The 17,087-nt window shown below is 40.7% G+C and overlaps 1 protein-coding gene across 44 annotated transcripts in view; it reads left to right on the forward strand.

Annotated features, from left to right (window-relative positions):
- Rbfox1 (RNA binding fox-1 homolog 1) overlaps window positions 1–17,087 on the forward strand; it is a 2,075,913-nt gene that overhangs the window by 1,995,127 nt on the left and 63,699 nt on the right. The window lies entirely within an intron of this gene.

A 17,087-nucleotide genomic window follows, 5' to 3' on the forward strand; every position in this document is an offset into this window, starting at 1 on the left:
TGTCATGACTGACATCCAGAATGGGACATGGAAATTGGTTGGTGGGAAAGATTGTGGGAGGGACAGGAACTAGAGGCCATTGCCTGCATTGATTATAGCTCTATAAATTAATGGTAAAGCATTTTAAATGTGCAAGCCAACCAAAGAGTCCCCCATTGCCCAGCGGGTCTGTCTCTTTGTAGATAGAGTTCACTGTGGGAAATATTGTTTGAAAGGCTTGTGAGTCCAACATGAGGGTAGTTAAATTAGGGGTTCTTTTTTTTTTTTTTTTTCCAGTTTAAGAGGAAAACAGCAATTCAAAAACACTCTGTTTAAATTCTATATATGTATGTAATTACATCGAGATGTAAATATAGCCATCAAGAGCCATGGGCGGGAGACTAAACATATGCTTGGATGGAAATCCTGGAGAGCACCCTCCCTGATTGCAGAGCAGAGTGGACAACCAAAGCCAAGCCTGGGCCCTTTGGACCTCCTTCTTTTGTATCTTAGGCAGGACTGAGTCCTTATTTACTATCTAATGCAGAGACTACATGTAGCACAGGGAGGTTTCCTTGATTGGCAAATGTGTCCTCTTTAGAGTTAGTGCCTAAAAGGGAGTCTAAATGTCCTTGGGATGGTCAATGACCTTCTGAAAGAAGGGTAGTATTGAAGCAGAAGCTCACAATAGTCACAAAAATGAAAGCAAGGAGATTCCCCATTGCTGGGAAAAATCTGATACCTCAGTCCCCAGAGTGTAAGAGTGGGATACACTAGAGAGGTCACCTGAGTCCTAAACTGTAATGGTGACAATTCTGGGACAAACTGATTGTATAAGACATGGAGATAGCCAGCTATTTCATACTCAAACTCAGTTGTTCGATGGTTGAATGAGGAGGGTGTTTTTCTGTGCCCCAGGGAATTCTAAACCCTCACAAGAAGTGGTTCTTTCTGAATGGAGGCAAATTGTCCCTTGTGAGTCACTATAGATGTTAGAATTCGCCATACCTGCTCCAGGTAGGTACTCTACTGCTTGCTTTGCAGGTGAGGGAGTCGGGGCACCAAGGAAAGTGACTTAATCTGGAGCCAGGGGAGCTCCTCAATGTTCAGAGGCATTTACAAACATTTGGTTCTTTTCACTCACCTGCCCATTCTGTTTCTACTCCGTTTTCTGGAGAATTGTTGATGCACAGTGTTACTAGCAGTCCACAGAACTCCTAGAAAAACTTCTCTCCGTATGTGTTCTATAAGACGATGTAGGTGGGACTAGGAAACAATACTTCTTTGAATTCATCACACTAATTAGTCACATGAGGCAAGCAGTCAGTTGACGTATTAGACAGATTGGCTCTGTATACTCCTGTGATATACTTCCCTCTTATTTACAGAAGGGAACAAGACACAACCTTGGAAAGTACTAACTTGAATTGGACTAGCTGTTCTAAAGCAAATTTGGGTCATGTTTTCTATAGCAAATATAGAAATATCACACAAACTCTCTGTTGGGGGGGATATGATGTCAGGAGATAGCTAATTAAAGCCACAGGCTAGACCTCATTTTTACCCATTATATAAGGATTGTAAAACCAAACATTGAGTGGAATGTGTATTATGGCCAGGTGTGGCATACATAGATTTGATGCCAGCACTAAGGACTGAGAAAGGCAGGTGTATCCTGAGTTTGATACCAGCCAGGCCTATAGCTACATAGTGAGAGCTTGTCTTAAAGAAACTGTGTATTTTATATTTATATTATTTCAATGTATATTTTTGATAGGTGCCTGATATTCTAAGCTATTATAAAATGTTTCTTACAGAAACAGTGTCTAAACCTTCATGCAAAGTGTCTTTGTTAGTTCTAAGAGTATGTGGTGACATCACCGCTGCACATATATTTCACAAGATTAGCGAGCTCCTATTTTAAGTAATGTCAGTCAGCTCGCCTACATATCTTTAACTTCTTATTGTCACGGATCGGCCATGTGAACTTTAGAAAATATGCTAATGGCCTCCTCATATGCTATTGTTTAATTATATTTTAATCTGTTGCCCCAATTGTTGAATGTTCAGGTTCATAGTAATTATTTTCAAATATATTAAAATCAATGCCCTTTTCTACAGCAGTCTTAAAGGAAGCAATTAATAGCTAATTTCATTTTTTTTTAAAGTTTTTAAAAGAGGCACAACCTAGATTCTTTCACTAAGAATCTTGCCTGGGTTTATCTTAAGCAATGGTATTCAGATTGGCAACCTTGTTGAGTATTGTGTCATAGCAAGGAGCCCCACTAGAGCCAGGGAAGGCTGATCACAACCCTGGGGCATACTGCCCAGGCTTCCTCTCTCCTCCATTGCTTTTTGGTCCAGCTGTCTGCAGAAAGCTGGCACCTTGGCAAGATTCATCCCAGTTTGCTATTTCTTAACAGGTGAAAACACCTATCTAGAACGAGCTATAACTCCTGCTCTTAAAGCATCCAGCCAACTGATCCAGGGTCCTCTTTTCTCAGGTCAAACTTTCACAGGGCAAATAGCTCCATCTTCTCTTGTTTCTGAGACCTGAATGATACAGAGACTTTGAGTAAGAATTCTGCCACTTCTTTCAAATGAAGGTTCCCTTACTTCCTAGCAATGTTTTAGGGTACCCTTTTTAATCTTAAAGATTCAGGTATAGAATCTTTAATCTTAAAGATTCTATTTTTCCAAAAGTTATAATCCCGAAAAAAAATGTACATGGCAGTTAGACTCTGTGGACTGTTCTTATGTAAACTGACTTCTGATACTATTCATCAAACTGGGGGCTCTCTCCAATTTTATTATGCTCTTTACTACTTAAAACGATCTTTAAATTTAAATATACTTTGATCATATTTTTCTACTCCCCAAGTCCTTCTACATCTTCTTTTTCTCCCTGGCTACCCAACTTTAAGTTCTAAAACAAAACAGATCAGAACAACAACAAAAACAAGCAAGAACCCAATACAACAACAAACTTTTCAAAAACCAAGAAAACAAGTTAAAATGACGTAAATACAAAACAAAAAACTGAACCAGATAAAACCAAACTGTAACCCAATAAAAGCACACACACACACACAAAACAATCCTGTGGAATCTATATTATATTGGTCAACTGCTCCTGAACATGAGGCTTGCCCTGGAGTGGTTGTCATTCCACTGGAGAAAACAGATTTTCCACTCCCAGCAGGTATAAATGACAGTTCAGTTGTTAACATTTACACTAACAGTTAGTTTTTATTCATTCATTTGTTCATTCATTTAAACACAATATAAAATACAATAAGATAAAACAAAAGCTATGAAATCAAAATTTGACAGGAGGACAAACCAAGAGAAGAAAAAACCCAAGAGATAGCGCAAGAACCAGAGACCCACTCAATCATACATTCAGAGGACTCCCATTAAAACCCTAAACTGGAAGATATCTATATGTATATCACCTATATCATCTATATATATGATGTTGAGGACCTGGTGTAGACCTGTGGGGGTCATGTGTATGCTACTTTAGTTTCTGTGAGTTTATATGAGGATTACTCATGTTGATTTAGGGGACTTTTCTTCCTTGGTACCCTCCATCCCTACTGGCTTTTACACTCTTTCTGCCTCCTCTTTCATGGGGTTCCCTGACCTCTGAGGGGAGGGATTTGATGGAGACATCCCATTTAGGACTGAGTGTTCCAAGGTCTCTCATTTTCTGCTTATTGTCTGACTGTGGATCTCTGTATTTGTTCCCATCTGCTGCAGGAGAAAGTTTCTCTGATGATGGCTGATCTATGAGAATAGCAGGATGTAGTTAGGAGCCATTTCATCACTATTTGTTGTTGTTTTAAGACCAGAATGATTTAGTTTTCTCAAGGACTCTGGGCTAACTAGTCTCAGGTTCTTGTTGACTTAAGCAGTACTGAGTATAGTTTCTCTCTTGTCGAGTGGGTCTTAAGTCAATCCAGTTATTGGTTATGCCCACAAGCTGTATGCCGCTGTTTCTCTAGCATAGGCTACAAATAGATCAAAGCATTTGTGCCTAGCTAAGTGTTTACATTTCTCCTTTGGTAGCAAACAGAGTACCTTCCTATACCAAATACAACAGAACAGAGAGTGGAGATTCTCTGTAGGTGCCAGATAGACATTTCCATGTTCAATGAATTTTGTCGGAATTGTAGTCAACAATGAGTCCTTGCTGTCAGTTTGTGGATGGCAACTTATATATAATCCTGCCAATAGCCTCTGCTGTTCGGGAATTTCCAAGGCTAGCAACTCAATTAGATGTAACCCGGTTCCCATACTGAGAGCTTCTTTGATAACATAAGATGTCCAGTTGAGACTCTGTATTCACCATTGTTTGGCAATGTAATTTAGATCACCTTCATATATGTATATAATTTAGAAGGTTTCTACTACATTAGGTTTTCACACTACTCTCAAAAGCCCCTTAAGTTTAGCTGTCTTTCCTTATATTTCCACCCATTATATATTTGTTACATTATATTATATTCCCACCTTTCCTCAATTCCCTTTTGATCCTCCCATTTCAGTTTCTGCCCTAGTCCACTAGTCCATCCATAATTATCTTTTCTATTTCCCTTTCCCAAGGGAACTAGATTAAGGAACTGCTCCCTCTAGTTCCATATTCTATACCTACCCTATGTGGTTCTCTAGCTTGGTTTTCATTGACTTAACATATTATCCACATATGAGCAAATACGTATCATATTTGTCCTTCTGGGTCTGGGATACCTCACTCAGAATGATTTTTTTTCTAGTTTCATCCATTTGTCTGCAATTATCACGGTGTCATTTTTTTTAAATGGCTGAGTAATACTTCATTGTTTAAATGCATCACATTTTCTTTCTCCATTCTTTTGTTGAGGGACATTTAGATTGTTTCCATTTCTGTCTATTAGAATGGAGCAGAAATGACATGGTTGAGCAAGAGTCTCTGGGGTAGGATGAAGCATCCTTTGTAGATATGTTAAAGAATGGTATAGCGGGATCTTGAGACTAGCTAATTCCCATCTTCCTCAAGAACTGCCACACAGGATTCTACAGTGGCTCTGAATTTGCACACCTACTAACAACGTGTGAGTTTTCTGTTTACTCCACACCCTCCTCACCAGTGTGCTCTCTCACCTGTTTTGACTATTTTAGCCACTCTAATGGATGCAAGGTGGAATCTCAAAGTAGTTTTGCTTTGCATTTCCCTGATGGTTAAGAGTGGTGAACATTTCTTTAAGTATTTCCCAGTCATTTCAGTTTCTCTGATTTCAAGTTGTACCACAAAGCTACAGTAATAAAATCACCATGGTATTGGCACAGAAACAAGACATGTTTGTTAGTCAGTGGAATCGAATTGAAGACCCAGACATGAATCTATACACATATGGATCCTTGATTGCTTTTTTATATAAAGCACCAAAAATATACACTGGGGGGGAAAAAAAGACAGCATCTTTAACAAATAGTGCTGGTCAAACTTAATGTTGGCATGTAGAAGAATGCAAGTAGATCCATACTAATCACCCTGCACAAAACTCAACACCAAATGGATCAGTGACCTCAACATACAACCAGATGCACTGAACCTGATAGAAGAGAAAGTGGGGAATAATAACCTTGAAGTTATTGGCATAGAAAAAGACTTCTGAACAGAACACTATTAGCACAGGCACAAAGAACAACAATTAATATATGGGACCTCATGAAACCAAGAAGCTTCTGTAAGGCAAAGGACATTGTCATTTGAACAAAGGGTTCAGCCTACTGAGTGGGAAGTGATTTTTAACAAACTACACATCTGAAAGAAGGCTCATATTCAAAATATATAAAGAACATAAGAAACTAGATATCAACAAACCAAATAACCCAATTTAAAAATGGGGTACATATCTAAACAAAATTCTCAATAGAGTTTTTTTTTTCCATTTTTAAATTAGCCTTAAATGTTTTCAAATTAAATTGTCCGTATTCTTAGCCAATAGATAATTATCTGTAAATGACACCCTTACATGCAGTAGGGGAGATAGTTTTTAAAGGAACCCTGCTGGATAAGCCTGTAATGAAAATAATTCCCACTAAAGTCATCTGCTTTTAAAGATACACTTTTGCATAAAGTTTCCCATACTAAGTAAATCTTCCTGATGTGACCTCCAACATGCAGCAGCATTAAGAGCATTAAGAGAGAGCATATGTCACTCAGGACTGCCTGTCAGTACAACCCATCCCCTATCCTCTGTCCTCCTGACCCCACGGTTTATGCTGACTTAAAAGTGTCATAGGACATTGTATAGCCTCCTATATGTTCTAGTAAACCACTCTCAATTAAAGACAGAGCAAAGCATCAAGCATTTAGGCAAGATTCATTTCTACAAATGTGGCATGTTTACTATGAATGTTATTAGACAGGTTTTGATCCATATGATCCTCTGTAAGAAAAGTTTGACATGAGCAGGCAAGGCTGGTGTCCCGCTTGATGCTTACCTCTTCTTGATATGTTACTAACTAACCCCAATTTAGCTTTATGCAAAGAGAAATGGCTGGTAGCTCGAAGTGCTAAAGATGGAAATAATACTCTTGGGAAGGCAATCACTGCTTCCACAAAGTGATAGAACCTAATTTCTGGTCACATGCTGCGACCGTCACCTTGGGACCTCTTTGATATTGTCAAGCTGTTTCATTGAGGGGATCACCCATCACTCAGATCCAGACAAAGCAACCACTTTCTCTCACATCCCGCACCAAGGCTGTGGTAGGCATATTTGTAGCAGCCTTCCATACCCATGCTTCAGAGCCCTCATCTGTAGCCCAATCTCAGGATTCTGCACCCATCTAAGCACACCCCTCTGTAATGGCATGATTGGGTCTTGTCAATGTTGAGGATTATACAGGTAAAAGAAAACATCTTCCTTTGTTCTTTTTTGCATGACTTTCTTTCTAATTGTAAGCACCACCTTTCACACATTTAGTTTCAAATTGTACTTAACCTTATACATTCCAATTTATTTTATTGTTTATTATTGCTGTTTGTGACAAGCATTGGTATTGAAGTGTATCTTTTCTCATATATTACTTGCATGCCATTATACAATTTTAATTGTACTGGCAGATTTATCTGTCTTTTCTTATATTGTCAGATTTAAATTTTATGGCATATTTTTCAAATTCTCATGAGGAGCCCATTAGTTTGATATTATTGCAGAATGTCATAGACTGGGCTGCCTAAGCAACAGACATCTATTTTCTCATTACTCAGGAAAGTGACATCTGAGACCAAGGTACCAGCTTGGTTGGGTCCTGATGATGGCTCTTGCCCTAGCTTTTAATTTCTACCTTTGTACATCCTTACCTGGTATAAAAAACAGGCAGGAGCTAGCACACATGCCTTTCTCTAACCAGCATTTTTCTGAAGACCTCCTCATCCAGACCTAAGCACTTCTTTAAAGCCCTATATCCAAATATTACAGTGAACACCAGGACATCAGCGCTTGGAATAGAAGAGGGTATTTCACTTGGTGTCAAGCACCTGGACAGAGAACTAGCACATCTGCAGAGAGTTGTAGATGCATGCTCCTGAAGACATACCTTTTCTGGTCCATCTGTCGCCAACATACACATGTATGCTTTCATAGTTCTAACAGAGCCACAACTGAACACTGCAACCATGTGGGACAAACAGTAAAGGCAGACATGAAGGAGGCAATTTTTGTCTGAGGCTCTATTTCATAGAAACCAAGAGATTAGAAGCGAATGTTCAGAAACTTCAATATTGCCAAACTGCAGACTCATTGCCTGCTCCATTCACTCCTAGGAATCTCAAGGGCAAGTGGTCATGGCATGCTTTTAATTGATATATGGAGCTCAGGTTTTATGGAAGTGACTGTGTAACACCCCTAAAACAATAAATTACCTGGCAGAAACAGGCATAAATCAAAGCTGCACCATTTTACACTCAGGCCATAGAAGGAGCTGCTGTTGGCTTCTGTAATTAAAGTGAAGCCCAAGATTAACTCAGAGCTGCCTCTTCCGTCTCCCCAATACAGAAACTGTCAGCAGACTCTGCTCAGTTCACAGAGAAAGCATACGAGGGTCACTGTGCTCCTGACACATCCGTTTGGAGAGCTGGTCTTTCTCTCTTGTTGCTGATGTTGGGCAGCTTCCTGGTTGCCTCTGAGATGGCTTTTCATAATATTTTCTGGAGGTGCTGTGTAATAGAACTAATGCCAGGACCAACATCAGCAAGTGAGGCATGCAAACTTCAGACAGAATATAAAGAACACCTAGCAAAAGAGGATGAAATGAGATGGTAATGCTTTAATATAATACTGTTAAATTCAAAGATTAATGGGCAAGCAAGATCCATGAGAAATAAATATTGAAATTTGCCACAGAGGCAAGAAGAGAAATTAGTTCTTTTATTTTGCCGACTGAGTCCAGTGTAACACCTCAGCTTAGTATGTTTTATATACATTTTATTTGTTCATCTTGTATTACTTTTTCAAAAAAAAATGATTTTAAAACTATTGCTTATTGAATATTGGGGTCCCTCCTAACTTCCTGTTTGTTCCAAGGTAATGGTCTTAGTTGGATGTACCTACTGGTAGACCTGAAACAATGAGAAGAAGCAGTTATTTGCTTATTATATCTCAGGGCGTTGCTGGAACATTTTAATGATCCTTCGCCTACAGTCCTCACAAATACACTACAATTAATATAACACTCATCTTACCAGAAAATTGGGGCTCAGGTGGATTAAGAAAAAGGCTGCAGAGCTATGTGGGTTTTTTCTTTCATATTCTGACCCCCATAGTCTTTCCTCCTAAATACCTTTTAACACTTGATCCTCAGAGGATGAAAACAACCTCATGTTGGGCTACTAAAAACATCAGAGCAGAGCCTGTTCTCTGGACCACTAGACAGGCTGTCTAGCATCTCTGATTGGACCAAGACCCTGCTATGCCATGATTTGGGAGAAGTGTGTTTTCCATCTCTGACCAAGGCCTTACAGAATTGCTCTTCAGAAGGACAGCCACATTTAACCTGTCAGCATCTGTTCTCCCAGCTTTGACATGGACACTTACAGATCACCAGAGACTCTACGCCTGTACATAAGTGAATAGCTGAGTTTCAATACAGTTTCATTTCTAAGAATAATCTGCAGCCAGATTGGCCTCAGGGCTTCTCCCTCACCAATCTCCTTCTCATTCATTTCACTCTTATTTACCGAGGCAAGTCATGTCAAGTAGCTGCTACCTGAGGATGGGGGCAAAAAAGTCTTTTCATAATCATCTTGGGGTGACTCTAGTATCTTGTACAATTGTATTACATTTCAAAACAAGCATGGGCTAAGGGGGTGGCTCAATGGGTAAGAGTAATAGCTGAAGAGGAGTGAGGACCTCAGTTCAAATCTTCAGCAGTTACAGAAAATGTTAGTCACAGACACATAAGTACCTGTAACCCCAGTCCTGGCGGAGGAGGCAGAGACAAAAGGAATACTAGGACTTAGCTCTAGGGTTATCTAACATAGCAGTGAAGCACTGTCTTTTACTCACACCTCCCTGATTCCCCAGGATCTTGCCTATAACGTTTATTTCTTTATTTAGTTACTGTGTGCAATCAGTGATTATGTAATATCTCTCTCTCTCTCTCTCTCTCTCTCTCTCTCTCTCTCTCTCTCTCGCTCTCTCTCTTTCTCTCTGGCACAAATTATTTTTACAGAGAATAATAGATTTAATTATATATTTATATGCTCAAGGAACATACTTAGATTTGATTCCCGGTCAGCTAATTCTTAAGGTAGTTTAACTGGTCCCAACACTCATTTAGGTATTGTTCTTAGATGCCAGATTTTAAGAACAGATTGATGGAGGGAAGAGATGGCTTCATGGTTAAGACTGTGTGTTGCTTTTGTAGACAACTCGAGTTCAGTTCCTAAGTACCCACACAAGGAGGCTCTCAACTGCCCCTAATTAGAGCTCCAAGTGGATTGGAGGCCTCTGGCCTTAGCAGACAGCCTTATGTGCACATGTCTGCCCACTACACAAAACTTTAAAATATTAAAATAAATAGTTGAATAAAGCAAGTTCACCTGCATTTCTGATCCCTTTTACCATCGTACCTTCATCAGCGTCTGAGACAGGCTTACTCTGACTGAGTCCGAGCCAAAGCACATTGTCTCATGGTGGCTGCAGGTCATTTTATTTCTCTGGATAATTAAAATAGGCTATCTGCCTATTGCTGATGCTTCCCTAACTCTCAGACATGGCCCTGGAATGTAGCACAGGCTGCTTCAAACTTTTCGTCCTCCTGCTTTTGGCTTGTGGAGAGCTAGGATGGTGGACGTGTGCTGCCCCGGCCAGCCACAGCCCTCAGTTCTTTGAAGGGAAGAACTTGCCAGACAGCAGCCTTTTTTTTTCAAGACTACTATCTTTCGTTCTCCATTTGGTTATTAATCTCAATGCAGAAGAGTGGCTTTTGTCATTTTCAAATGGGGGTCTGCCTATTGCAAAAGGCTGCCAGTTGCAAAAACTCCCATCCCGTGGTGTACCCCCAAACATCTTATTTGTCTTGATATTTCTTTCACAGAAATACATATGACAGATAAGGAGTCACTGGAGGCTGTGCTTGCTTTGTGTCAGACAGATATTAAAACAATAAACTATGCTGCCCTGGGATTCTAGCACACACAAAGCCAGAGAACAAGGCTGAGATGAGATGTTTCTGAAAAGCGGGGAGGCAGACGTGCTGGGGGAATTCCCTGGAAACAGCAAGGCCTGAGATAGTATTGAGAGGAGGTATTTTTTGTGATCCTCACGTTTGCTTAAGAGAATCAACTACCAGAGCTGCTCCCATGGTTGGCACCTTAAAAATGCCCACCCAGTCTCCAGTCCCAGAAGGGGCAAGAAAGAAATCTATCAGTAGTTTGAGAAGCTTATGTTGAGAAGTTTATTTTATAAATGCTGGTCTGCGCTTCCTTTGCTTCTCGAAACTACTATGGATTTTAAAAATAGTGAGGGTTTGTGGGGAGTATTCTCCATTCAGATCTCTGAGTAGGCAAGTTCCAGAGGTGAAAATAAAATCAGGCTTGGTCCCTGGAGGGTAACAGAGGGTGGCAGATGCCACCGAGTGGGTGATATAATCCTCGTAGGCTCAGATTTGTAAGTTGATCTAGGTCAGCAACTAACCCTAACACTCCAGGTCAGCAGACTTGCCTAAAAGAAACTAAGGACTATGCATGGGAGAACGAGCCCTTGAGTATATCAAGAACTGAAAAGGGAATTCCAGGGACTCTTTGCATGAGCATTCTGATTACAGAGACAGAAATGCAACCAGAGTGTCCCTTCCTTCTCATGAAAAGCAAACTTCCCCATTCAGTGCAAGGGTCTCAGAAAGGAAGATGAGTTTGCTTCTTGTGGAAGGAAAAAGAATCTGGGAGAGTTCATATGTACCCACAAATGTAAGCATTTGCTTTACTGCTAATACAGGTTTCCTTAAATCATATTATCAGTTACGGATAAGAGTCATCCCAAGCCATACCATGGCTACCATAGAATGTGGTGAGTGCAGCTTTAGCCTTAAATATCCTGGCTGCATGCATATATTCCATCTATCTCCATGAGGAGAGGTGGTGATTGCATGGAATTCGGGCTTTTGAATCTTAATTTCTTTCTATGTGAAAACAAGAAAGAACTGGGAAGATATCTCAGTGGTGTAGTGTTTGCCATGCAAGCATAAGGACCTGAGTTCAGTCCTCAGGGCAAACATAAGAAAAGCTTTGCATGTTGGGACACACTGTAATCTCAGCTTTAGGGATATGGAAACAGGCAGATCCCAGGATCTTGCTGGACACCCAGTTTGGTGTTGGCATTGGCTACTGCCAAGCCAGAGAGACTCTGTTTCAAAAAAAAAAAAAAAAAAAAAAAAAAAAAAAAAAAAAACCAAAAAACAAAACACCTATGCAATGACATCCAAGGGTTAGCTAGCTTCTACATGCTCATATATTCTGCCCCTCCCCCATACAGCAATCACTTTTATCTAACAGAGTCCTACTTTCCACTAACAAATCCTTGATCCCACCAGTGGCCTCACAAAGTTCTCCCAGCACTCCCCCACAACATAGAGACTGTAACTGAGTTGCAATGCCGTGTATTCTGCTTGTGTTGTAGCTGTGATGTGACCAATGGTCTTTGCTATGTAGACTGGCTTGTATACTTACTTATATATGGGCATTGAGAGAGATGGCCCATGGGAGGTCTTTCCAGACTTCTTGAGTTGTAGTAGGTAGCTATTCAAGCAATAGGCTGGCCTCTCCTTCTCTTTCTTAATCGTCTATAGAATCTTTGAAAGTTCACCACAGAACCTGATTGTACTGACTGAACAACTGTGCAGTTTTCAAATGGTCCTCCTTCTATAAGAGGGCCTTGGGATTCTAGTTTCTAAACCAGGGAACATGATTGCAGATGGCACCTGGCCTACAGATTTGTTTTGAGTGTTGATCAAATGCTCAGAGCAGTTTTTGTTTGCTTGGTTTGGGTTTTGCTTTGTTTTGTTTTGTTATTTAGCTAAATGCTGATGCTGAACGGCAGATGGCCTCAACACAGAACACTGACAGACAGAACAGCAGTCTTCACGGTGATGGCTGGATGGGAAATGAACAAATGTATTTGCACGTCATACATGTCTTCTGAGTCACTGCCAGCCCCCCTCTAAGGACCTCAAGCTCAAGAGCTTGTAGCAACCTCAGAGAACCATGGGTAATCCAGCCCAGCATAAGGCAGCTAATTTATTTCACTTGCCCTGTTTCCTACCTGGAGAGACAATCCATTGCGCTCACTGTTCCAGCAAGCTGTTAGATAGATCATGAATGATTTAACAATTGAACCGTTACTGTATGTATATGCACTCGATAACGTCATTATTTATATAGAGTATTTGGTTTCTCCACCCCCCCCCCTTCATGGTTTTATGGGGGGAAAAAAACCAACAAAAACGTTGACATTGGTGCTGATTTTGACAAACTAAGAGATTATAGCAAATGGCTCCATCTAAATTAAAATAGATTCCAACTTCTATGCTCCCTCCAACAACAGAAAGCACTTTTGCAAATGTCGGCTGCAGTGCTGCCAAATTAAACACTCCAAGATGGAGATTCATTTCCATTTTGTTGAATGAAATGTTATAGAAATTTTTCCCCGGGGGAGGTCTGTTAATACCTGTGGGATCATGAGGGATCATGAGGACCCCTTCCACAGGAAGTGTGCGACGGCACACCCAGCAACCCTGAAGCACCCACTATGCATCTGCTTGATTAACCCTGGCATTTGTAACACGGCAGAGAAAACAGCTAGATTCCACAGGAAGTAGGAATAGTGTGGTGGTTAGTGAGCCCAAAGCTGCTTTCTTGCTCAGCTCCACACAGATGAATGATTTGAGAAGATTCCTGTGCATAGGTAACAAGTGTGGGTTTTGTTGTCTTTCGGAATTGACTGTTTTGAGTGAGGGAATCTTTGTGCTTGGGGAGCGGCAACCCTGCCATCCAGAACAAATCCCCCTGTGTTCACTGTGCCTGGTTTTCTGTACGGTTTTCTTCCAGTGATCACTCATTTATGTACAAGCAGGAGATTTGTTTCAAACCAAGCTATGGGTGAACGATATGTGAAAACAATATTAACAAAGTAATTGCATATAGGACAATAAATATAGAAGCCCAAAGTGGTAGGATAGTTTTGTATCCAAATAGTCCAACTTTAGAAATGAGGTTTCAGTGAATGTGGGTATATCTGCACCCATGTGTGCATGCCTGTGGGGGAAAGAGGTAGACTTGGGTGTCTCTGTGTTACTTTTTGAGACACAGTCTCTCACTTAGCCTTGAGTGCACTGATTTGGTTAGGCTGGCTTGCCAATGAGATGAGCCATGGGTATACATCTGTCTCTAACTCCTATCCCCAAGTATTGGCTTGTATCGCCATATGGCTTTTGATGCGGGGTTTTGGGCTTGAACTCAGGTCCTCATTGCTTGCAGGGCACCAACTTTACCAGTAAGCCATCTGCCAAGCTCTGAAATACGTTTTGTATTCCAATCTTCTAGATTCAAATGTTCTAGGGGAATAGAATCACTGAGAACTTATAGTAACTGGCTTTGTGTGTACAACAGAGACCTCTACCGACACTACTGTAGTGTAAACCTAGTTGCTATTTACACATCTCTCTATATATATATATGTTGAATGTTTTACTTATGACAACCTGTCTTACCTCCAGGTGTGTAGATAAACTCCAGTAGGAAAGGAAAAAGATTGCCCTGGATTTTTGTCAACTCTGTGAACTGAGCCCCAATTACTGGAAGAGTAATGAAGATTCAGGGGCATTTTGGAATTTCAGAACATAAATACATAGTGGCGGTGATGGTATGGCCCTTTCCGCAGTCCACCCCCAATAAGGAGAATACCAAGAAAGTTTGCCAATGGAGTCCTCTGCAGATTCACCCAGTCCATGATGGATTGAGGCTGGCTCCCTCCAATGTCGTAGAAACACAGGAGAGAATGTTGCAGCTTGTGCAAGCAATAGGAGGGAAGCCATGCTGTTTTCTTCGAGAAAACAGAGAGAACATGGTAGAAACTGGAATGGGAATGTTTTGAGGTAATATGAAAAGATAAGACCCAGAATCATAAGTTTGGAGGCTGCCGAGTTGCTCTAGACTCCAATTGCCCCCAAGAAAGCAAGAAATAGCAATACTCCAGATTCATGTGGGTTTTTTTTTTTCAAAGAGCTAATGGGTTAATGTGTGCATCTGGCAGTTAGCAAGTGTTAATAAACACTAGCTGCTATCATGCAGTTGAATCCCTTCCATCTGATAATGGAGTCTCAAAGGGTAGAATTCTGCCAACTGTGATCACGTCTTTGCTAGCAGCACTCCAGTGATCACAGCCTAGGGTTTTGACAAGTGAGATCCGGGTTCTCTCAGCACTTCAATCCTGAGGAACCAAGGCCTTTTCCTATAGAGTGAGCCACTTGCCTAGGCAACATCTTAACAAGACGTTCAAGTTCCAGTTTATCCAGCCACCAGTTTTCTCTGTAACTGGACTGCAGCAGAATTCTGATTATCTGACAGTATAATCAAGACATTTGGATAACCTCCTTGTGCCAGACTATTGTGTCTATGTCGGAGACAGGGTAATCCCCAACATAGAGCTCTTAGGATAGTCCAATAGAGAGCTGTAAAAGGATGTGTATCAGTCAAAAAGGTTATCATAAAGGGAGAAGATGCAAGAGATGACGCAAGGACATGAAACCCAACGGCAGACAGAAATCTGCCTCATGGAAACATGTCAGGTTTTACAGACTAAACAAAAAGGAAAGAATCTGCCAGATCTCAAAGGCAGCAGCCACGTCAAGCTAGAAAAAAAAAAGACACATCTCAGTCTCCTTTTAAAGTCCAGCTCAAGTGAAGACTTAGATCAATACATTCTGCCTTGGCAGTCAAGCCTGTATGGTGTCCTGTCTCACCCCTGTCCCCATCGCCTTCCAAGACCACACATCTCCCTCCAAGTTCAGATTCTTGCCAGTTCTTACAAACACATCCTAATCAGACCTCTAACCGCCTTAGAAACTTCTGGCTAATTTGGATTTGAGTAAAACTTTTGTACCATGACTGTTATGTAAAGAGATTCAATTATGGTGCGCAGTGTTTTGTGAGTAACTACCGCCCATAAAAAGTTAATTAATCAGGGCTGTGTCAATTTCCTGGTGCCGTGTCAATTTGCTGCAAGGTAATTAATCACTAATCACCCACCAGCCAGCCAGCCAGGGACGATCCACCAGCCATTTATTGTGCCCCCCCCCCCAAATAAATGGCCAGTGCAGCCAGAAAAAAACACATCTTGCCTTTCACAATATTTTTATCGACACTTTCCGATGCTGTAGCCGAATGCAGCAACAAGCCTCCGCAGTTCAATGGAATATGAATATTAAAGAAAGAAACGAGCGGAGATTTATAGGGCATTGCATTTCTGTTATGTCAGTTTTGAGATTAAACCAAGCAAATGAACAGTGAAAAATTACTCTTCCATGTGGAGAATGGTGATTAGAGTTGTACATTAATTAGAATTTTTTTTTTTGTTTTCCCATTCAATGCATTTCAAATGAGGATGTCCTATAAGGAACCAGTTTGTCCAAAATGTAGATTTATTCACTTCCAAGCAGTAGCATTTAACATCATTTGTGCTGAAACAGGGGTGGATCACAAATATGGGTTTCAAACATGAATGCATGTGAGTAGAAGAACCAGAAATTCTACAAATTCAAGGGATGTTTGGGGTCTCTATATAAATGCCTGAAAAAAATGAATCATTTTCCCCCACACCCTAAAAATTACTTGATTAAAAGAAGAAGACTTATATATTTTGACCTATAACTTAATATACTCTGTCATATTATATTTGTACACAATGCCACCTAAAGAGATGGACTTTCATTTTGGAATAATTTTGAAAACAGAAGTTAACATTTTTGGCCACTTAGAAAAAAAATTAATCAGATTTTTGGACCTCTCACCGAGATGTTTCCTGCACAATGGCCTGCCTTTCCAGAGCTAGGCTGGCTGTTTATAGTGCCCAGTGCATTTGTTAACGATGGCATCCTATCTTAATTTATACTCTGACATATGAAATGTGAGTTTCTGGCACAAGGGAATCCAATAAGCCCCTGAACCTGCTGTTGAAGGAACATATACACCCCCAAATTCAAGCACTTGAATGCTTCCTACCATCCATTACCTACAGAATAATTCAGCCACAACTTCCCACATGCATGTGTGTCTTCATATCTTCAAAGGGTAGGGAAATAATCAGGGCTTCAGAACACAGAGTGGTAGGGAGGCACCAGACAAAGAGAACCCCACACACTCGGGTGGCAACACCTTTACCGGGGCATCTGGCAATCTCATGCAAATTCAACCCAGCACACAAATGCAAAGACTAATTGCCCATTAAAGCAGCCTGTATATTTTTATGGCTGTGTTGCAGAATCTGCCCCCCTGTCGGGGTCTGCATCTGCTATTCTTCTGCCTCTTCCAGAGCTCTAAAACTTTAATATGCAGTTTA

This window comes from Arvicanthis niloticus, chromosome 6 (assembly GCF_011762505.2).
Source record: "Arvicanthis niloticus isolate mArvNil1 chromosome 6, mArvNil1.pat.X, whole genome shotgun sequence".
Lineage (NCBI taxonomy): Eukaryota > Metazoa > Chordata > Mammalia > Rodentia > Muridae > Arvicanthis > Arvicanthis niloticus.